We start from the raw sequence: 23,159 nt of genomic DNA, 5'->3' as shown, positions 1-23,159 counted from the left end.
CATTTCACAGCAGCAGATAACCATTGTTTACATTCTCTTTCTGCAGCCTCAGCCTTCCAGAATAGGGAAAAATCCTAAAGAAAGGATTTTTCACAAAAGATGTCTGTGACAGAGGAAGATGCCCCAGGACACTGAGGCTGGTGACGAGGAAGTCAGTGCCCCTTTCCCCTCTGTGCTGCTCCATCTCCCAGCCCAGCATGGCCCCCGGCTGCAGCACAGCCCTGGGGGGATCTCCTTGCCCTTGCCTGTGGCATGGAGGCAAATCCCATCCTGTCCTTGTCCTTCCTCGTCCAGAGCAGGAGCTGAGCATGGAGAGGAAGGAGGAGACATCCCCGCGGCTGAACCTGGTGGAAGAGGCCGTTTTGAGCGGCTCCACGGCGCAGGAAGACAACGGGGAGGAAAAGCCCTGGAGATGCCGCACGAGGAGGGGCTGCAAACGCAGCTGGCAGGGATCTGAGGAGGAAAGAGCCAGCCTGGGCTTGGAAGGCGGCTGCAGATGGAGGCAGAGCTCGGAGCTGGGGCTCCATGAGCAGCTCTATGATGGGGAGAAGCCCCAACATGTGCGTGGACTGTAGGAAGAGCTTCAGGAGGAACTGTGACCTGATCATTCACCAGAGGATCCACACTGGAGAGAAGCCCTGTGAATGTGGGGAGTGTGGGAAGAGTTTCAGCCAGAGCTCCAACCTGATCAAGCACCAGAGGACCCACACTGGGGAGAAGCCCTACGAGTGTGGGGAGTGTGGGAAGACCTTCTGTGGGAGCTCCAGCCTTATCAGCCACCAGAGGATCCACAATGGGGAATGGCACTTCGAGTGTGGGGAGTGTGGACTGAGCTTCAGCCAGCGCTCCCACCTGATCGCGCACCAGAGGACACATACTGGGCAGAGGCCCTACAAGTGTTCCAAGTGTGGGAAGGGGTTTCAGATCAGCTCTCCTCCAGCACTATCATACTCACAGAGAGGAGAGGCCCTTCCAATGCCCTGACTGCAGGAAGGGATTCAAGGACAACTCCACCCTCGTCCAGCACCAGCGCATTCACACAGGGGTGAGGCTCTACGAGTGTGATAAATGCAGGAAGAGGTTTCTGACCAGCTCCCATCTCCTCCAGCACTATCGGATTCACAGAGAGGAGAGGCCCTTCTGCTGCCCCGAGTGTGGGAAGGGATTCAAGAACAATTCCAACCTTGTCATCCACCGGCGCATCCACACAGGGGAGAGGCCCTACAAGTGTCCCCAGTGTGGGAAGAGCTTCTCCTGCAGCTTTCACTTGACCCAACACCAACGGAGCCATCGGTAAGGGAAGCCCTGCGAGTGGCCCGACTGCGGGAAGATCTTTGTGCGCTGCCAAGATGCACCCGGCCATAATAACCTTTGCTCCATGGTCCTAGCCTCTCATAAAACTTTTATTAAAGTCCTTTATTAATTTTTTTACATTTTCACAGGAGAGTGAACGTGCTTTTGACAGGCACCTTCACAGAAACTGGAAAATGGGGAGGTTCCCAGGAGGGGTCACCGCTGATCAGGGCATAGAGGCGCTGCCTGCAATCGTCCATAACCACCCCTAAGGAGCCTCCAGGGCTTTACCATCCATGTGTTGCAGCAGACATGTAGGGAAAGGTGAAAAGAGCCCGTGGAATGGTCCCTGTTGCAGGCAGATTAGCCACTTGTAGCTCTTCAAAACTGCCTCCCATAAAAAACAAAAAAACTTAAACCGTTCCTAAATGTGAAAAACACGTTCGCTCTCCTGTGAAAATGCAAAAAGTTTAATAAAGGACAATGGGGGACCAGGACCATGGTGCAAAGGTTATTACAGCCGGGTGCATCTTGGCACTCAGACAGGAGCACCCTGTTACCTTTGGGGATCTGTTGGAGAATTTTGCTCAGAAATGGCTTATAGAGTTTTGTTCAGACATGCCATAATCATATACAGCTGATGGAAAAGTAAAAGGCAGCTGTGAGAAGCAAATTCTCAAAGCCTGTTCCTGTAAACAACAAAATTCTCAGGCACGTTTATGTAAACAGCAGAAGTTCTCAGGTTGTTTTTTAATAACAAGTAAATATTTTGTCCTTGGATAGTTATGGGAAAGCAGAGTGACAAACATGGAGGCCTTGAGAACCGTTCATAACAGGATGAGACAAACAAGTCTTAGTCTCAATAACAAACCACAGGTATTGAAAACAAAAGGAGGGGTTGATGTGTAATCGATAACCAATGATGAGCTCGGGTTTTGCAATATGTATGAACTTAATTAACACTGTTATAAAATGTGCATGTTGGATCAATAAATTGGAGTTCGATGCTGATCAAAGGATGGGTCGTCTCCCTTCGCCTCTACAAATGGTGACACCCGGACGTGATACAGCAACACACCACGGAGGAGCGAAGAAACAGGTCAGGTCCGAGCAGCCCGGGCGGCAGTAAACACAACAAAAGGGATAAAAAAGAAGCTGAGACACGTCGTGCCTTGGGTGTCGTACAGGCGAGCCCAACTGATACGTTCTGCACGGCCCTTGAAGAGGCTGCAATCAGTGCTGACAATTTTAGGTATGGAAAGGCAAGCAGCATATTTACAAAAAAGGCAGGTTAAGGGGGTAGATTTACAAAAGGATTTACCAGGACTTTGGACGTATGGCTACAGTAGGGGAGTTTTTATTAACCCCCATACGGTTTACGAGTTAATGGAGTGGCGTAAATTCAGTGACTTATTACGGGAGGCTACTTTAGAGAGTGATAAAACTGCCAAGAAGTTAAGTAAGCTATAGTGGGTAGTGCACAATAGACTGCTTCAGCATGTCTCTGAGTGCAAGGTAGCAGCCACGGCTGATGGCGCCTGCGGGGCTGTGCTGCTCCGAACTCGGCGTGGGCGCTGCGCCATGGAGAGCAGCCGCGGCGAGCGACCGCCTGAAATGCTGCGCTGCAGCGGTGGTAGCGGAGGCAGCCACGGGGGAAGCAGAGCCGCCGTAGAAGCCCAGCGCAGGGGGGGGTTCATCCGCTCTGACACAAGCGGTGGGGGACCAGAGCGCTTTTCCAGCGCCAGTGCTTCTCTCTCTGCCCCGCAGCCGGCAAAAAGCTTACGTTTTAGACCTAACAGCCGTAATAAATGTAACTCTTGTCAACAAAAAGAAAAGATCCACTGCAATTAAGAAACCAGTGATAATAAACAAGCGACACCAAGGAGCATTACTATCCAGACGTTCCTTGCCTAAGTTAAAAATACCTTTTGTCCTTCCTGACAGAGACTGTGAAACAGAAATCAGCGTACTGAATGCGTGAGTCAAATTTTGGTCGATTTGGCTTAGCATCTGTTATGCTGTCAGAATCACCTGCATTAACATAGACTTTAACATCAGAGACACACATGGCTCGGTCGGTGGAACATCAAACTCTAAAATTGTATTTTGAAAAATTTAAAAATGTTAAAGATGTGTTGAAGTGATTGTATGGGTGAGATGTTATGAGTGTGCTTTTTGGTATAAAAATGCTGCAGCAAACACGTGAAAAAAGTTGTTTTAGCTTAGTATTTTAGAATCAGGCCTGTAAGTAAGTAATAGTAAATGCTATATTTTATTTCTATAGTAAGTTTTATCCGTTGCTAAGTAGTTTAAGTTAAATTATCTATTAAGTGCCGTTAAATGTTAAATACTGTTAAGGTTAAGTTTTGTTAAGTTTATCTTCTGTTAGGTTTAAGTGCTGTTCAGTTTAATTTCTGTTAAGTTTAAGTGTTATGAAGTTTAAGTGAAGTTAGATTCTGTTAAGATTAAAATTATATTAGGTTTAAGTTATGTAGAATTTAAAGTCAGTTAAGAAATGTTAAAGTTAAATTTAAGTGATTTTACATGTAAGTTCTGTTGAGTTTAATTTCTGTTAAGTTTAAGTGATGTTAAGTTCTGTTAAATTTAGATATTTTAAGTGCTTTAAGTTTAAGGCATACCGCTTTTTCACCACTCCAAATTAACAAAGGACTGAGAATCGCTCAGCTGGTGCCATGTGAGCCAAATGACTAAGGGATTACAGACTGTAAAAGGACAAGAGAGGGGAAATGGTTTTGAATCCACCAGAGGACTTACCTTACTGACTTTGAACATTTCTGAGAAACCCAAGAAAAGGGTGGAAGTGGAATTTCAAGGACACAAAGGATCATTTTCAGGCTTGTTGGACACTGGGGTCCATTCCAGCATTATTAGCCCTAGCTGTTCCCCTCCTCTCCGGGTTCGCATGAATGAAAACAGCTAACAACCTTCTTTTCTTAGTCAAATTACCACCTACCATACAATGCCTGACAAGGCAGGACATTATGGCTCAGCTGGGAGTGGTTTTAACCCTTTGGGGTAAAAGCCATTGCTCGGACCGTGGCTGGGGAACCTTATAGAGATACTGGGTGTGCTTTTAAATGCTTTTACTTGTTTTACCTTGTATTTTTAATTGTATTCAAGATATGGTCAGTAGAATAATAGAAAAACCCTAGCAGACTAACCTCCATAGTGCATAAAAGAAAAAAGGGGGAATTTGTTGGAGAATTTTGTTCAGAAATGGCTTATAGAGTTTTGTTCAGACATGCCATAATCATATACAGCTGATGAAAAAGTCAAAGGCAGCTGTGAGGAGCAAATTCTAAAAGCCTGTTCCTGTAAACAACAAAATTCTCAGGCACGTTTATGTAAACAGCAGAAGTTCTCAGGTTGTTTTTTAATAACAAGTAAATATTTTGTCCTTGGATAGTTATGGGAAAGCAGAGTGACAAACATGGAGGCCTTGAGAACTGTTCATAACAGGATGAGACAAACAAGTCTTAGTCTCAATAACAAACCACAGGTACTGAAAACAAAAGGAGGGGTTGATGTGTAATCGATAACCAATGATGAGCTCGGGTTTTGCAATATGTATGAACTTAATTAACACTGTTATAAAATGTGCATGTTGGATCAATAAATTGGAGTTCGATGCTGATCAAAGGATGGGTCGTCTCCCTTCGCTTCTACAGGGATCCCCCTGAAATACCTCTCCCCTTACATCAACCTCTTGCATATTCATCGACCCTCATGCACATCCATAAACTGCTTTACATATTCCAGGAACAATTTTACATGGCCTCTCCTTGGGTCTGGCTTTTCAGAGCATGTGTGTTTCTTGGCTGTGGTTTTGGCTCCTTCTCTTTATCACCTTCAGTTTTTGGGCCTTGGTCCACTCTGCCTTCAGACACTGAGTGCTGATAGTTGGCAGATCTGTACAGGTGTCCTCATCCTGTGTGCATTGGATGTTATCCCATCCAAGCAGGCAGTTTAAAACAAGCAGCTATTTCACTGAGCTTACTTAACAACAGAAATAAAAATTGTATATTTATACCAAAGTTACTTTAACACCACACATATAAAATCCATTTTAATATTAACGAAAAGCCAATATTATACTACGTATCCTTAACATTGCCTATATCTTTCCTTACCCTTTTATTACCAAGAGTGCAGCAAGGAGTGCAAACTGCCAGCACGGCACGGAGTTGCTGCCGTCTCTCCATCGGCCCGTGTCCCTCTCCTGTAAGAGCCTGAATGAGAGATGTGGGACTCCAGGCAGCTCTCCAAAATGCATTTTATTGTATCCAAGATGTTACAGCAGTCCAGGGTCGTGGGTGACAGAGCCTGTGCCTACAGCTGTCAGCTTCAGCTGCAGACATACCTGGAGACCCTTTAGCTTTGGTTACAGTGCATTATATACTCTTCTTTGCTGAGCATCTTAACACAGAAGAATCAGTCTATTCCTTTACTTTTACCTATAGCCTGTCATAACTCCTATAATTGCCATATTGATGTTACTATTCTCCAATCACTAAAAGTTAGTACATTACAATTTAAACTAGAAGTTGTTTTTCAGTTTTCTTGCAGTGGAAAATTCTGAGACTTTTTTTCTATTTGCAATATCGACAGTCTTCTTTGCCTGTGGAATCTTTTCGCTTGGTAAAAACATCTTCTGTTTGGGGTGGGTTTATCCTTTGCTCTAAGCCATAAAAACCCCTTGTAAGTAACACACCCTTTGCCTTCTTAGTTATCCAGTAAGACTGGCTCAGCAATTCTTCTGCATCAAAACTTGCTTTCATTTCTATTCCTTCTTCAGATTCTACATTCAAAAATCTTTCTGTCAAGCACATATATCTGTTAAAATTTCCTGTTGAAATTTCACCCTTCCTAACACTCTGTGCTACCTAGTCCCCCTTTTCCTGAGGGCAGAATAAGGCACAGAATCCATCCAGACGTGACAGGGGAGCATTTCCATCCCCTCTCCGTCCTGTGTCCTCCTTTCCCCCCCATCTTTCCATGTCCCCCCTTCCCTGCCTGTCACTGTTGAGTCAGAAATGACACGGATAAATGAGTGACACACTCCATGAATCTTCAGAAGGCCAATAATCATCTTCATTAGAAAACCCATTTTTTTATAGTTGGTCCCAATACAGGTGGACCTGATTGTTTATTTTACATTTCACATGCTTGGCTAATTAAGAAAACACTCCTTGGGGTAAACAATCCAGAAGGAAAACAATTGTCACAAACACCACCTGCGAGGTTGTTCAGAATTCTTCATCTCCAGCTCCCTGATGTTTCCCAGGCTGATCCATGGGAAATCTTACCTGGATTGTGCATCCACACCTACCCGGGAAGGTGACGGCCGCGCCGTCCTGGGCCCTCCCTCTAGAAATGGCGCTCATCACACTGTTTAAGGTTCCCCTTTTTCCTGCCTAAGTCCTTCTTTTCCTGTCCCCAACCTCCCCTTCCCCCCTGCTGTTGGAACCCAGGGCACAGGGAGTGTCTCCCTGCTTGTCCTGAGAAGTCCTGATCCCCAGGAGAGCACTGCTTTTGACCTTTGTCCATGGAGAAAACTTCCAAGACTTTGGGATGAATTGGAATCTACATGTGTGAAATAGATAGTAGTGTAGTTTATCACAGGGTGAAAAACTGAGAGCTTTGGGATTTTAGTATGAGGGTGTACAGAAGACAGGATGGAGGATTTTGGGCATTGCCTGATCTCCTTGTTCTTCATCTACTCCATTTTGTGCTGTGTTGGGAGCACAGGGTGATTAGTTGGAAAGAGCTGCAATGCAGATGCTGAGTGGCAGACAAAGAATTAGTTACTGGTAGAAAGAAATAAAATGCATTCTAAGATTTAATTGGACAAAGTCATTTTAAAAGACCTTGAACCTGTGTGTCTTGTGACTTTTGGTGCCTTCTCTTTGTATGCTAAATTTGGTGTGCAGCCAGCGTGCTGAACTGTTGATATGAGAAAAATAAACAACAGCCTGAAGACCAAAAAACCAAAAGTCCCATTCATTTCGCAGTCCTGGCACAGAACTTTTTAGGGGTCTCCCCATCAGGGGATCCTCAGGGGGGTTTCACACCTCCCTCCCTCCCCCCTTCCTGCCCCGCTGCTCAGCCCCGCTCCAAGCCCTGCACCCAGGGCCCTCTCCGCTCCACAAAAGGACCCCAAATTACCCCAAATCCACCCAAAATTACCTCAGAACCCATTCTGAGGGCTCTGGGGGAAATTTGAGGGGGGTTTTGAGGGGATTGGGGGGGATTTTGGCTGGGTTTGAATCCTTCACGTACTTGGGCATCCACAAGGCACCAAAACCACTCAAAATTTCCTCCAAATTAACCCAAAATCCATCCCCAGGAGGTTTGGGGCAATTCGGGGGGTTTTGAAGAGATTTGGGGGGATTTTGGCTGGGATTGAATACTACACCAAATCTGGTGTCCAGGAGGTACCAAAACCACACAAAATCCACCCAGAATTGATTCAAAATTACCTGAAATTACCCCAAAATTCCCTCCAAATCCACCCTGATGGGGTTTGGGGGAGATATAGAGGGATTTTAGGGGAATTTTAGAGGGAATTTTGGGTAGGTTTGAATCCTATGCCCACTTTGGCATGCATGAGGTACCTAAATGCCCCAAAATCCACCAAATATTCATCCTGAGGGGGTTGGGGGGAGATTTCGGGGTGGGGGGGTGAGGGGATTTGGGGGTTTTGGGGGGGATTTTATGGGGGTTTTTGGCAGTCATCATCATCCAAAACACAACACCCCCTGCCAAAGCCAAGACCAAACCCCTAAGGACTGTGCCCCTTCTGAAGAGGAGATCAACGAACTGCACCCCTTCTGGGGAGGAGATCAAAAGCCAGAGGTGATTGAACTATTAACTCCTTAAGTAAAAATGTATTCATTTAATCATGTATCATCATTTCTGTTACTTTATCCTTTGTGATTAAGTCTTGAATGCTTTTTTACTCCTTGTTATTTAGCTGAATAATATTAATTTTGGTTTTGTAAACTATTAAGTCATATTTTTCATGTTATAAATGAGGTCCTATATGTCTAATTTAATAAACCACAATCTTAAAATTTAGCAGCAGTTTTAACTGAGATAAAATAATACAATCAAATAGAATTCAGTAGTTACAAAAAGAAATTTGGCAGCGGTTTGGATAAAGCATAAGCAAAACCGATTGATCGGGGTGTGGGGAGGGCTTCCCACCCTGCCTCAGGTGCAAAAGGCAAAAGAATCCAAACACAACTTATATACTGTGTGCCAATACATATTCATCAATATTTTCCTGTAAATCTCCTCCTATTTCTGATTCTTGAAATCTACGTCACCACACACACAGCGCATGCTCCCGCTGTGGCTAAGGGGGCTTCTGGCTCTCTGGTGCTCTTCTTGGAGGAAGGCTGACAGTCTTCCTCGCTGTCCTCTGAATAACCTGGCAGGTTGTGCATGTGCCCCAAGTCCTGTGTTATGTAAGTAAGCACTATGTTCCAATTAAGCCTCATTATTTTATAGATAAGAACACTATTTTAGACTCCCTGTCTGGAAGCGTCCCAACTTTATTCATGTCACAGCCAATCCTGTCCTGGGAGTTGTCTTAACTTTGTCTTTATGCCAATTCTGACTTGGGAGTCTTCCTAAATTTTGTTCATCAAGGCCAATTCCAATCTCCTGTATCCTGTTTCCCACATGTATCATCTACAAAGAAACCTGTTTGTTTCATAATATTAATCACATATACCTTTCCAATTATTTCCCAAATATATTGAAATAATTACAATTTTGTTAGAACTAATCACATCCATTTATCACAGGAGGCCAAAAGCTTGGAAAAGAATGAAAGAAATGCTCCAATGATGACGATGACAAAAAAACCCCAATTTATTTTTGATAGCAAATGAAGGTCGGCCGCCCTCCAGCCCTCCCAGCCTGGCAGGCCTAGTGGGGCCATTCCCATGGCATGAGGTGCTGACAGCCTGTGGAGAAAAAACCAGAGAGCCACGGTCAGTCGCAGCAGGCTCCTGTCCCCCTGTCCCACCATGGCCTGTGCCTGGGCCAGGCTGCTGGCTGTGCTCAGAGCCCAAACCTCCCGACCCATTCTCTGTTTTTAGAGAAGGGCAGCGTGGCAGGCCACGTTCCACCTCCTCTGCTTAATCAGAGCAGCAACCTCCTCAGCAGCTGCAAGAGCGGGATGCCCGTGTGCCCGCTGCCGCCTGCCCAGAGCTCTTCTACCAGCTGAGCTGTGGAGCCGGGTGCCCACCTCTGGAGAGCTGCTGCCAGGAGAGGAGCCGATCCCACACCAGGTCCTTGTCCTTCTAGAAGGGGCTGTCCCTGCAGACTGTGGCCCCTGGGGTAGCGCTGGCACTGGATGCGCTCCACGGACGCTGCAGGCTCTTCCCCGTCCGGTCCGGGCACCAGGTGTTATCCTCCTGGGAAAAACAAAGAACAATTGCATGAAAGCCAATTCAAAACAAGACCTGGAAACAAGAAAAAGCACAAAGCCTGTCACTGTTTCATGGATCTGAGGAGGGTCTGACTACTCCATGCGAGAATTAAACCTGTCCACAGGTGGGGAAAATCCCCAACTTTTCCCATTCATAAACGCACCCCTTCCTCGAGGGCCTGCAGAGTAGACCAGCTGAGGCATGGCTTCGGAACCTGTCCCCTCCTGCCGCCCCCCCATGCACATGGATGGATGCTTTTGTCAGGCTGGCTGCCCCCGCCTAAGCCCATGCCAGGCTGGCTGGCAGAAGCTGTCAGCAAGGCCAGGAACCGGCTCCCCTTCCACAACATTCGTCCCCTGTACTGCCAAAAAGCAGCTCGGCGGCCAGCAGAAAAATTAATATTCCCCAGCGCCGCCAAGCGGGGAACCTCCGGAGTGTGGTCAGGCCGAGCCCTGCTGTGCCTGGAAGCACCAGCACCCCCCTGCCCCTGTACTGGCTGGGGACTCATCTTGATTCCACTGGGGCGCAGAGCGTGTCCTTCAGGCAGGGGCCGCAGCCAAAGGCAATGGGCACTGTCCCGCCAGCGGCCAGCTCCAGGATGGTGTTCCCAGCTCCATGTCGTGCTCCAGAAGAACACGCCAGCTGTGCCTCGGCTTGCGGGGACATCACGATGCCATTGAGCTGCAGGGGGATGTTTCCCCTGTCCCAGTCTGTGGCACCTTCACCGCACTGCCACCAATTCTCCAGTGGGACAGGCAGCACGGAGCCGCTCCCTCCACAGCTCGTGGGGAGCAGCGGAAGCATCTCCTCGGCTGTGCTCTCTCCTCTGTGCCACGGTCACAGGGAAATGCTCCATTTTCTTCCAGCGCCACGAGACACGTGCCGCTGCTACTTGCTGGGCTCCTGGATCCTACTGTGCACAGGGATGCATTTCTGCTGTCTCCTGTGCCAGGCACGGCTCCTGCAGCCAAGAATATTCAAAAAGGTCCTCCAGTGATGGCCTGTCTGTGGGGTCCATGCAGAAACACCACCTGATGAGGTGCTGGCACTCTGCAGAGAGAAGCCAGAAACCACCGCTCAGCGGGACAAGGCTCCTGTCCATGCTCTCCCACATTCCACAGTGCCCAGGCCACACCAGGAATGCTCAGAGTTGCACTCAAAAGCTTCCTATCGATCCTCTCTTGCCGAGGACACCAGCACAGAGGCACAGGTGCCACCTCCTCCAGCTGAGCCCAGGAGATCCACCTCCTCACCAGCTGCAAGGGCAGGACACTTATGTGCCAGCTGCCCCTCCCAACTCCGTTCTTCCCCTCGTGCCTTGAAGGCACATCCCCACCTTGAGACACCCCTGGCAGGAAGAAGAGCTGGTCCCAGACAATGTCCTCGTTTCTGTGGAATGGAAGGTGCCCGCAGACCAGCTCATAGAGCAGGATACCCAGAGACCAGATGGTGGCTGGCTGGCCATGGTAGCAGTCAAAGAGGATCCACTCCGGTGGGCTGTACTCCGGTGTTCCTATGGGACAAGGACGCAGCTCATCAGGCCCATGCTGCTCCCTCCCTCCCAGCCAGCTCCCGTTCCACAACAGCCAGTCCCTGCCCTGCCAAAAAGCAACTTGGCAGCAGCTGGCTGAAGAAGGATTCCCCCTCCTTCCTTCCCCCCTTCCTTCTCTCCCTCTTCCCCCTCTGCCAGCCAAGGGGGGAACCTCTGCTGCCCGGCTGTGCCCTGGTTTTGGGCTCACCTGACATCCGGGTGTAGAACGTGTCCTGGAGGATCGTGCCACACCCAAAGTCGATGATCTTTGCCTTGCCCATGGCCAGGTGGACAAGGATGTTCTCGGCCTTGATGTGGTGGTGCAGGACACCACGGCTGCTGCAGCGCCGCACGGCCTCCAGCACCTGGCAGAACAGCCCCCCCCACCACGGGCTCCGTCAGGAACTGCCGCTCGTGCAGGAAGTACCAGAGGTCCTGAACGAGCTGTGGACCCTCCATGAGCAGCGCGAAGCCCTCGGGCACCTCAAACAAGTCCAGGAGCTGCATGACGCCGCGGGAGCCAGGCCACGACACCTTCCACAGCAGCACCAGCTCCAGGGGCACAAGGGCGCCCTTGCTCTGCGGGGGAAGTGCGATGCCGTCAGTGGGGTCAATGCTGCGCCATGCCTCGGGCAGCCCCTGCCCGGCCCCACCGCGGCTCGCCATGACCCGGCCTGGGGCGCTGCTCGGCCCCTGCTCACTCCACACTCGCTGCCCTCGCAGCGTTCCGGCTGCCGCCCTGCCGGGCCTCACCTCAGCCCCACCTGGCATGCCCCGCTGGCCCCGCTCACTCACCAGCCGCATCCACTGCGAGATGCACTCCCGGGACACTCGCTTGATGGCCACCTGTGAGCCAAGGCCGGCGGCGGACTTAAGATCACGCTTTGTTAAGAGTGTATAAGCGGGAGAACACGCAGAATAATAAAAACTTTTTTCTTATTGAACCCTGATCACGTGTGTATGTCACGTCCGGCCTAATGGTGACAGTTTCCCCATCTCTGAGTCAAGAAACAAGTTTTGTCTGACAGGTAACTTGTCAACAAACTGAGAAAGAAATTAGTACCTGGGCATGCAGATTTCTGAAGGGAGGAAAGAAAAGCGTTGACAAGAATAAGCCTAAGTTTTAAACACAAGAAACACTCAAAAAAATTATGTTTTAAGATATTGTACCGTATGTTACACAGAGTTCAAACAAACCACAACTCATTAGTATCTGGACTTCATTGCCCACTATGCTTAGAAATGTTGCTTGAAGGCACTTTTTGTCAAAGATCCAGTTCCTGTAGGTCACTGTAGATGCAGATCAAAATCCTACCAAAAAATCCATGTCCAAACCAGCAAGAGCGAGACTTTTGTCCTTGGCAGTAGCTTCCAGGTGCTCCTGGAAATCACCAGGCCTAGACACAAAGATGTGTATTCAATGGATGGAGAGAAGCACCATGCTTAGCTCTAACTGTGACCTTTGGTAGCAGATCTTACTAGCAGGTAATAAATTCCATTTGTTCTGCTCTTGGCCAGAGCCAAGATGGGAATCAAAGTCTAGATCGCAGGAGAAGATCACAGGAGCCTCAGCTTTTCCAGAAGAGGCAAAATACAAAGGATAGTAAATTTGTTTTGGGTTTTTTTACAGGGTTTTTTTACAGATCGATAGACAAGTGGTGAAGCTAAAGATGACAGCAAAGGAGAATCAACAGATATGCTGAAACTGATTGAAGAGGAAGGAGACTTCAAATTAACTGAAAACCTGCACAGAAAGCTTCTCTACTTCTTGAAGTTGCTTCAAGTTTGAAATGACAAACTCTAGCAGCACTTCCAACTTCTTTTTATTAATTCTATGTGCTGGTTTGACCAGAACCAGGAAATGGGAATTCTGGGATGCTGTGGTCAAACCAATGGGTGCTCAGATTTTGATATTGGCACCTGATGTGGCCAGTGGGGTTTGGACACACCTCTGAAAACAGGGGTTAAAAGCAGAGCTGCGCACCTGAGAGGCTCTCTTTTGGACTTCCGTCGGGAAAGGCTTTGGATCTCTCCCCCTGTCCAAGCTGACGGCTGGGCGGGGGGAGGGGAAAAGCCACACAGCCATGAGGTAGGCCCAGCCCAAGGATGGAAGGGTGGAAGAGCCCCAGGAGACGTCGGGCAGCCACCCCCCACCCAGGGAAGAGAGAGAGGGAGAGCCAGCATCTGAATTCGATAGCAGCGCTGGCCAAGGAGGAGAAGGGGGGGGGAATGCTAGGTCAGGGCAGCGTGGGAGTTCCGGAGCTCTGGGACAGGCAGAGACTGAAATTTTTAACCCTTTTCTTGCATGATTGAGACCTTGCAAAATGCTGATCCTCCTGGAGATGAATGAGAAGAGAGATAAGAGATAAGATAAGAGGGAATGGGCCAGGAGGGAAGTGCAGAAGACTCTTGAGTGGGGGAGAGATGACGGAGTGGCCTTTTGGCTGGACTTTTCTTGTGTGGCCATAGACTGAACCATTTTTATTCCTGTGACACAGAGACTGCATTTAGGGGAAGGCAGTGCCTCAGAACCGGGAGGGTTCAGTGTGAGTACCCCTCAGCCCCAGGGGGTGAAAAAAATGGGGGGGACAGATGTCCCGAAGGAGAGACTGTGCCTTTTTTGGAGTGAGACAAGGTATCCTTAAAAGACAACCCTAAAAGCAGCTCTGGTCCATGCACAGTGGTGAGAGCACTGGGCATGGAAGGAAGATGTCACAATGGCAAAGGACTTTCTGGCCAGTGCTGAGTGACATGGGAGCACACGAGGTTTCAATGTGTTTCCAGGGGAAGCCTATGGTGCAAGAAGGACTCCTCTCCTCTTCGTGAACTGAAGACTGAGTATTCTAAAGGGTGGTGCCAGACTGAGAGTTGATGATTTGGGGGAATGTATTGCATTGGGAAATTTGGTGGGGGGGAGGAGGAAGGCGCTTTTGTAAGGTTTTCATTTTTTTTTTCTTATAGTTTTTCCCCTCTTCTTTTCTTGTAGTTTAGTTAGTAAAGTTTTCTCTGTTTCTAAGCTGGAGCCTGCTTTGCTTATTCCTGGTCACATCTCACAGCAGACACCAGGGAGAGGGTATTCTCATGGGGGCACTGGCTCTGTGCCAGGCCTAAACCATGACATTCTAGAATAAAGACAATCAAAACTGTGTACTCCTGCTTACAGTGTGAAGTAAAGCACAGGAAGCCATTGGAGTAAGAACAATTGTGTTTAGAAGGCTGAGGCAGCCTTAGGGGTAGGAGGAATGGGGAGGTGTGGAAATCAGGCCTGTGCGTGCCATTCAAGGAGCATCCAGGCCCTGAGTAGTCCCTCACAGGGGGTATCCCAGCAGATGGAGTCCAAATGGAGCAACAGCTGGGTGGGAAAAGTGCCGGGCTGGTGAGCCGTGGTTAGCAGAGGCTCCTCCATCAAACTGCTCCCTGAGAGGTGTGGTATGCTGTGTGTGTGTGTGTGTGTGTGTGTGTCCAACAGCTGGCAACAACAGGCTGGCCCAGATGTGGGAAAAGGCCAAGGAGGCAGCAGAGTGGGAATGGGGCTGTGCAGGAGGCCCTGGTGGTTGCACACACCCGTGGGGGATGAGGCTGGCCCAGATGGTCCCTGGGGCTCTGGGCTGAAAAGGGGGGAAAAGAGAAGCAGGGAGGAAGGGCCAGATGCCACTATGAGAATGCCATTCCATCTCATAGGTGACATAGTGAGAGGAGGGTGGGAACAAAATGGTGATTCCTGCTGATCACCCTGACATCTTCAAGACAAGAGGCCCAGAAAGGACTGCACATCTGCCTCCTAGTGTTGTCCTGAATGTGAGCTCATTACCTGGCGTTCATTACCCGCAAGTCTTGCAGATTTCCACGGGCATTCCACACTTCAGGTAAGCAAAGCTGCTTACCTCACTATGTTCTTTGGGCCTCTGAAAGGGACTGTCCACTTAGCTACCACCTGGCTAGGAAGGAAGTCTTACAGCACTCTGGATATTTTAGACTTTTATTGGCACTCGGGCTGAAACAAAGTATCCCCTCACTACTTCACCATCTTCATCCTTCTGTCCTGCAGGTGGCCTGTTCAGGCTGACAGCTTGGAGCACCTGCCAGCTCCATTTGGGCTGCAGCCCAGATTTTCCACTCACAGCTGAATTCTTATTATGACAATTCTTTGATTTTTACTTAAAAGATACCTTGGAGCTTCCCTAAATTACCAACACTCTATTCTAAGCTAAACAATCCTCTATTATCTAAGCTACCTATGTTCCATAGTGCTTAAAAATTGATCCCTATATTTCCTAATTTTTTAAACTTTCATCCTTTTGAGAAAGAAAAAACAACAGAGCTTTAAATTGAACCTAACACACACCTAACCTAACCTAACCTAACCTAACCTAACCTAACCTAACCTAACCTAACCTAACACCTAAACTAACTTAACCTAAGACCTAAACTGAGCAAATATGAAAACTATCACATTCCCTATCTATGGCACAGCTCCTCCTAATACTCAGGGGGTGGCTGGAGCTCTGCCTAAAGATGACACATCCCCTTTTCCCTCCTCTCGGCTGGTGGGGCATAGGGGCCTCCTCAGGCACAGGTGTCTCCTCTCCAGTCTTCTTGCACTTGCTTGGCTGAGATGATCAGAGCAGCCAGGCTGGAGGCAGGATCACCTGAGGTCACAAAGGGATGCTTCCCAGAGGAAAAAGAACGAAGAAAGGAACTCTTACTTTCCAGGATCCCATCCTCATGGGCTCAAGCAGGATTCCCTGGCTACCAGCAAGACACACAAAGAGCACGGAGGGCAGCATGTCCCCCTGCGCCTTCCTGTCCTGGGAGCTGTGTGCACCATGTGGCCCACACTCCTCCTCATCCCTTCATGCAGGTGTCCTCAGCTGACAGGGCCTTTTGCCCCTTTGCTTTTTCTTACCTGCAGGAGTTCCTGGGCAGACCAGCGCCTGTCCTCGTCTGCCTGCAGGCAGCAGTGGAGGAAGTCATGCAGGAGAGCCAAGTGGTGCCTGGGGCTCTGCAGTTCTGGGGGACTGTTCCTTTCTATCAGTTCAACAACCTACAGCACAAGGATGCAAGAGGACACTGCACCTGCTCCTTTGCTAGCCACATCAGCTCTCTCCACACAGAGCCCTCTTGCTAAGCTGCACCTTACCCTGAGATGGGCTTCCCCCTTATAAGGAGCTTCCCCTTCCACTATTTCCAGCCCCATGATCCCCAGGCACCAGATGTCCACTTTGGGGCTGTATGCTTCTCCTCTCACCACCTCCAGTGCCATCCAGCTGGGAGTGCCGATGCTGGAGCTGCACTTGCTGCGCTCAGGGCTGAGCTGAGCACAGAGGCCAAAGCCACCTGAGGACAAAAACAAAGCCTGTCAAAGCCAGCTACCACTGGCAAAGCGACCAAAACCATTGCCCACTCCAGGCCTGACCAGGCCATGCTGAAAAAGCAGCTTATTTGCCTGGAGCCAGGCAAATAAGGCATCGGCCACTTCCAAAACATCCTCACCATTCACACACTGGCCAAGTGGCGCTTCTGCCCAAGTGGCACTCACCAAAATGCAAGCGCACGGCATGTGCTGGAAATGCTGCAGCCCAGCAGGGATACCCACCCAACTTGACAGATCCATCCATGCCCACAAGGACGTTGTTGCTTTTCATGTCTCTGTGGATGACTTGGTGGGAATGAAGGAAATGCAGTCCTTGTAGGCACTGAGAGGGAAAAAGGAGGGAGGGAAAGTGAACGTGCGGGAGGGAAAGTGAACGTGCAGGATCTGACTTCATCCCACCAGAAAGGAAAGAGCTCAACGGCATTGATGGCTTTCTCAGGCAATTGTGAGCGAGGGCGTAGCATCATGGTTCTGTCACCAAGATGAGCTTGCTGCTTCAACACTCTTGGAAGTTTTTTCCTCGATTTCCAAGCGAAGGCATCTGGGCTCCCAAAAGTTCCACTGGCCTTTGGTAGGAAGCGCGTTACCTTTGGCTGGGAGGCGGCATGGCAAAGATTTTTGGGGGAGCCTAGTGGCAGCAGAGGAGAAGCAGCACCTTAGAGCGATTCCAGAATCCGTTGCCATCTGGCTGCAATGCTATCCTTTGAAGCTGAGGATGGCTCTTTGCCCTTAGCTTGAAATTCTGCCACCTGCATGCTGCCTTCCAGTGGCAAGGAATGTAGGACAGACAGACAGGCTCCAGGCAAACATTGCCAGGCAAAGCTGAGAAGAGGAAGCAAGTGAAACCAAGCAAGTGAGTGAGCACCGGTGCCAGAGGACAGACAGGATGGAAGAGTGCAAGAACAGAGCCTGAGGAGTGCAGGGACACCGGCAGGCAGTTCACTTCCCATGCTCTTTCTTCTCCTATGTGTTGTGACAGCAGCAGCAGCCGCAGCAGCAAAAGAAAGTTGAGAGCAAGAAATCTTGGCTCTCCTTAACCTCCAACTGGCAAGCAGCATCCTGGGCAGGCTTAGGGAAACACAAGCGGGATCCCTCACCTCCTGACAGACAGCGCCTATCTGTCCTTCCTCCAAGTACACTGCCCCGAGCACATCAAACAAGGTGCCACTGTCCATGAACTCCATGGCCAGCCAGAGCTCCGCATCCACCAGGTAGCTGAAAGAAGGAAACCATGGCATGGAGAGACAGCAATGGGCACAGCCTCAGTCACCCCAGGGCCTGAACCAGGTTTTTGCAACTGCTCTCCAAGCTATGTGTGCCACAAGAGATTATTGAATACCAGCTCCACCTCCTCCCACGCTCTGGAGACCAGCAGAGAAATCATCACCATCTCCCTTCTCTGCCAGTGACCAAAGGGCATCGTCTCTTCAGGCTTGCACTAGCTAAAGGTACATTGACAAGAGAATATGCCAAGCTGTCTAAGTAGGTAACAATATTGGGACACCTGTTGTCTCACATTGACAGGATTTCATTGGCAGCCAGCTCCTCGGACATCCCCTCCTCAAGTGACATGATCTTGATTGCCACCTGAAATGACATTGGCCACCATTCCCTTGAGAAGACGCACCTTGCTCGAGATCACAAGGAGCATGGAGCGAGTGCTGGTGCAATGAGGGAGCGGGCTGGGCCAAAGTGTCTTGTCACTAGACAGCAGAGCTTAGCAGAAGCACCAAAGGCCATCCCAAATGCATTCTGCCCCCTGAGCCTAGACTGTACTTGAGAGGAACAGCCTCTGCTGCACACATGGAGCTGCCACCCAAACCTCCAGGCAGAGCTCACAGCAGCAGGGAAAGGGCTCCAGAGCTGCAACATGGCATGGGGCTGTTGGCACTTTACCTGTTGTCCGCTGCTGGTGTCAAGGGCTTTATAAACAGCTCCAAACCCCCTGGAAAGACAAAAGCAGCAGAAAGAGCCCTTTAGCCCTTGGCACTGGAATCAAGCCTAGGCAGCAGATCTCCCCAGGCTGCCTGCACGCCTTCCTTAGAAAATGCCTCGCTGTGGCGTCTCTTCGGCCAACAGCACGTCAGCCCACGAGCCCTCTGCCGTGCGGGGCAGCCTGTCCAAGGGAACACTAAGGTGCAGTATGAAGACCAAGGGCCACTGGAAATCTCCAAGGCGCACGCCCAGCCAGGTCATTTCCAAACCTAAGGGGAACGCTCCTCCTTGTGCAGGTGTGCATGCATATGTGTGTCAAAAAAGTGAGAACAATAAGAGTCAGAAGACTGTCCTTGAGAATCTGACATTTCTTGAATGGCAAGGTGCTCTTTCAGGCCAGAAAGCTGCAGGGCCAGGGCATTTCCCAGCTCCTGCTCCTCATTGCTGCAAGCAAGACAATACCAGCATCAACTTGTGTTTGGTCAGGCCTTCAGATTGTTCTGACCGAGCAGTCCAGGCTGGCGACAGGAGGTCAAGCCAGAGCCTGACCATGATTGGAGCTTGCCTGACTTCACATTTGATATTGCACCAGCCAAAGACCTGGCCCACACTTTTGTAAAAGGAGCTGACGCCACGCTTACCCTCGGCCCAGTTCTTCAAATGCCGTGTATTTGCTCGTTGGCTGGCCCAGACTCACAATGCTCCCTGAAAGACAAAAGCAGTGCAGGGCTCTCACTCGCACCCAGAGATGCCGCTGCCCAGAGCCTCCCAAAGGCAGCCCTGCTGCCGACAGCTCTGGGCCCTTTGTGGTCCCTTGCCTTCCAGCTGCTGTGACCAGCAAGTGGGAGGGCCATCTTCTCCACCTTTCATCAGGTGGCCTTTCCAAGAAGGCCTTGATTTCTTTCAAGTGCTGCATCCCATGCCATAAGCCAAAATGAGGAGCCCTTATAAAGTGGGCCCTAAGAGGTAACCAAGGGCCTTTGCAGCCTCTGCAGTCACAGCCACCATCACTGGCAGGTCCACTGCCAGGGGCACAAAGTGTGTGAGCTGGAGGAGGAGTAAGAATGGAAGCCTGAAAACAGCTGGGGCCAGAGAGCTCCCTGGGGCCTAGTCACTTGCTAGGTGCCAGCCTTTTGCTCAAGCAGAAACAATCTCTGCTTTTGTCTTTGGCACAGAAGGCAGCCCAGGCAGAGCCAAGCCAGGCCCAGCCGCCCTCACCGACAGCAGGAAATCCCTGAGTGCTGCCGCATTGCCTCAAAGCACAGGTTCTGCAGAGAGGCCTGAGTGCCTCTGAGACCGAGGGGCAGCTTCTGGCACAGCCTACATGCAGACACACACCCAACACACTGCTCTGGCAGACAAGAAATGCACCTGACTTACTCAGTGCCTTCAGGCCCTGCTCCTGCCTCATCTCGGGCTGCTGGGCTGCACTGCTGCAGGCAGTGCCAGCAGCGGGGGGCGAGCGGGCTGCTGCAGGCCACACTGCTCCAGCGGCACCAGGTTGAATTGCAGAGCCTGTGTTGAGCTGGGACAAGGAAGGATTGCCCGTCAGAAGGGTGGCTGGCACACATGCCCCGCGCAGCGCACGGCCAAAGCAAGGCCTTGGCAAGGGGCTGTCAGCCACTGCCAGGCCTCTCCAGCCTGGGCGTTTCCCATGTCCTCTTCTCAAAGGCAACTTTGGGAAAAGCCCAAAGGCTGCTTGGATTCAGACCCTCATGGCCACCTCTATGCTCCATGTTTGCAGCTTTTCTGCAATACACTGGCAACAAGGTAGCCCTGGGGCTGCCAAGATCCAGAAAGAGATCAGAGCAGGGCCCCAGAGCCTCATTGCTTTCCTCCTCCTGTCTTTCTCTGGCCAATGAAATCAGCCCAGAGCTGGCATGCAAAGATCTGCTCAGAAGCCCACAGCATGTCCTTCTCTGATCTGTTTCACGGATTTCCCCTCTCTATGGCAGCCTTTAGGGAGCTGCCCTTCGGAGATGCCTTCCAGCCCTGCCCAGACCCACCCGCCCTTTACAACGTAGGTCTGCCAAGGATTCTCCTCTCCAAACTCTGCTCTGAGCGGCTGGAAGTGAAGCACAGCCTGAAGTTAATTAGTCCATGGAGAGAGCAGGTCCCTTCCAGGAGCCAGTGTCTCCCAGGTCCCCTGCAAGGCTGTCAACTGCGTCTTTGGGCCGCTCCATCTGCTGACCACAGGCAGCCTGCACTGACAGTGGGCACAAGGGGCTCACTCCTACACTGAGAATCATTGAATGCTGCCTCCTGTCTGATGCCAAGAGACATTATCAGGCCCTCTCAGCATCCCAGCTTAAATGTCAAACTCAAGAACCCCTTGGGCAGGGCTCCCTGGCTTGCCTGAAGCAGCACTACGTCATGACAGGCACACAGCCGCCAGCATCTTCAGCCACCAGCAACAAGGGCTGCTCCAAAACTGGAAGCCTGGCCCTGCACCAAAGGTAGTGCCGAGCTCAGGTGCCACTTACTGGCTCTGCACTTTCAGGCTGTGGAGGGACAGCAGCTGGAGGCTTGATGTTCCTTTGCTCCTCTTCAGCCTCTTCCTCAATGACAGAGGCAGCCAGAGGAGCTGCTGACCCTGCTGTTGAGCCCTGCAGACAGACAGAAGTGAGAGAGATGGGCAAAAGCCAGTCCCTTAGGAGCTGCTTTCTATTGAGCTGGGAAAGGACCCAGAAGAAGGGGAAATCATACACTTTGACACAAGTGGGACTCTGAGTCCTGAAAACTCGAGGAAGTTGGCTGAATGAGGTGCTACTCCATCTTGCTGTGCATTTGAGCTTCCCTGCTGCCTAGAAGCAGCAGGATGCCTTGGAGCTGTCCCATTTGCCTTTCATCTCTTGAAAGGCTCTTCCCTGGAAAATCAGCAAACAGCCAGTGCTCCCTTTGCTGCTGCTGATGTCACTGGGCAGTTGGTCTTTGTTTCAGCCTCCCACGCTGGCACTCCACACTCGACTGCATCAGGCCAAGCTGGCAGAATTGCCACACAATTCTCACACACCAGCAACGTCACAGCTTCCTTTGCCACTCACCAAAGGATAGGCTTGCCTCCATATGTGTGTCAGGTGACCTGCAGCAAGCAAGGCAAAAGGCCCTTACAAAAGTGCCTGTGCTGGCCACTCCCACAGCACAAGGCAGTGGGAGCATTTCCCACAGAGAGCATTTCCCTTTCCCACAGGGGAAACATGCCTCCCAGAGCAACAGCTCTTTCCCACAGCAAGCAAGGGAACAACAAGGGCACTATAGTAGGCTCTGTCTACATTTGGGCCTCTTTTGTCAAGAGAGAATCAGAAATACCCATTGCTCTTCAACACTCTGAGGTTCTGTTGTGCCCAACAGCTCAAGCAGCATTTTCCTCTTTGCTTTCCTGCATTTTAGATAGATATTCTTTTAAATGGCATGCCCTAATTCCCATCCCTGGGCTGAAGATGGTAGCCCAGCAAAGCTTCCACAAAGGGCCCCTTCCTTGTGGCAGCTCCCTGCTGAATCAGCCCAGGAACAGCTGCTGGGCTCAGCAGCAAACCCTCCCTGCATTGGATTTTGTGCTGCATGGCCAAGGGAATCACAGTCTGGGCACAACGTCAAAGGATCAAGTCACCCAGCCAAGGCCTCTAAGGGGCAGAATTTGGAGTGAAGGGTGCGTTCCTTCACTCCTGGAGAGAACCACTGAGTTGCTAGAAGTACTTCTGAGGATCTCCCTGCAGAGTCTGCAATTTGCAGCTTGTCTTGGTTGAGGCAGCAAGCGGAGGAAATGACAGACTCCTCTGCCGTACACTGTCTCGGGGACGGAAGGCAACCGCTGCAGGTTGCACGGCAAATACTCTGCACCCGCCACCCAGTATACAGATGCCCCCTTTTTAGCTGATGCTGCTGGCAGGACATTGACCAAAGCGGTGGCATCTTCATGGCCATTTTATTCCCAGATACACTGGGTCACTAGTGTGGTATAAAGAGCAGAGTGAAGAAAAAGCCGGGTGATGCCAGCCCCAGGAGAAACCTTTACTTACGAGTCAGCTGGGTCAGGTAGTATCCAGAATAGACAACAGAAAAGACCGTGCAAACCACGGCACAGACCTGCCCAATCATTTTGGCAGTGCTGTGCGGGTATGCACACTGAATGCCACCCAAGGGAAAGACCAGACTCCTCTCGGGTTGCAGGCCGCCTGCTGAGAAATCCTTGAGCACAAGGATCCTCCTGCAGGGAGAGAGTGGAAGAGCCGCTCTGGACAAGCAGGCCTTGCGCGCACCGGGACAACGCTGTGCTACCAGAACTGTGACGTGGCACCACTGCCTTGGCCTCACAATAGCAGCTGCTCTGTGGCTTTCTTGTGCCCAGCAAGCCAACCTTCTGTACAGCTGATGCCAAAGAAAAGCCTGGCAAGTTCTCCTCACTCATAAAGCAGCAGAAGATGCCCTCCCAGTCCATAAGGCAGTGCTCAAGGCATCCCAGGGGAACTCAGAAAATGTGCCAAGCCAAACGACATCCAAGGAATCCAAGCAAACATGCCTTTTGGTCCCAAAAGCTTTGCCTGAAAGCAAGTCTGCTTCTTCT

The 23,159-nt window shown here is 50.4% G+C and overlaps 2 pseudogenes; both read right to left on the bottom strand.

Annotated features, from left to right (window-relative positions):
• The window catches only part of LOC131569700 (zinc finger protein 850-like), a 186,060-nt pseudogene that overhangs the window by 13,848 nt on the left and 149,053 nt on the right, over positions 1-23,159 (bottom strand).
• Positions 15,853-22,693, bottom strand: LOC131569879 (serine/threonine-protein kinase PAK 3-like; annotated as a pseudogene).

This window comes from Ammospiza caudacuta, chromosome 31, assembly GCF_027887145.1.
Source record: "Ammospiza caudacuta isolate bAmmCau1 chromosome 31, bAmmCau1.pri, whole genome shotgun sequence".
NCBI classification, from domain to species: Eukaryota; Metazoa; Chordata; class Aves; order Passeriformes; family Passerellidae; genus Ammospiza; species Ammospiza caudacuta.
This window is presented reverse-complemented; position numbering and strand designations above follow the sequence as displayed.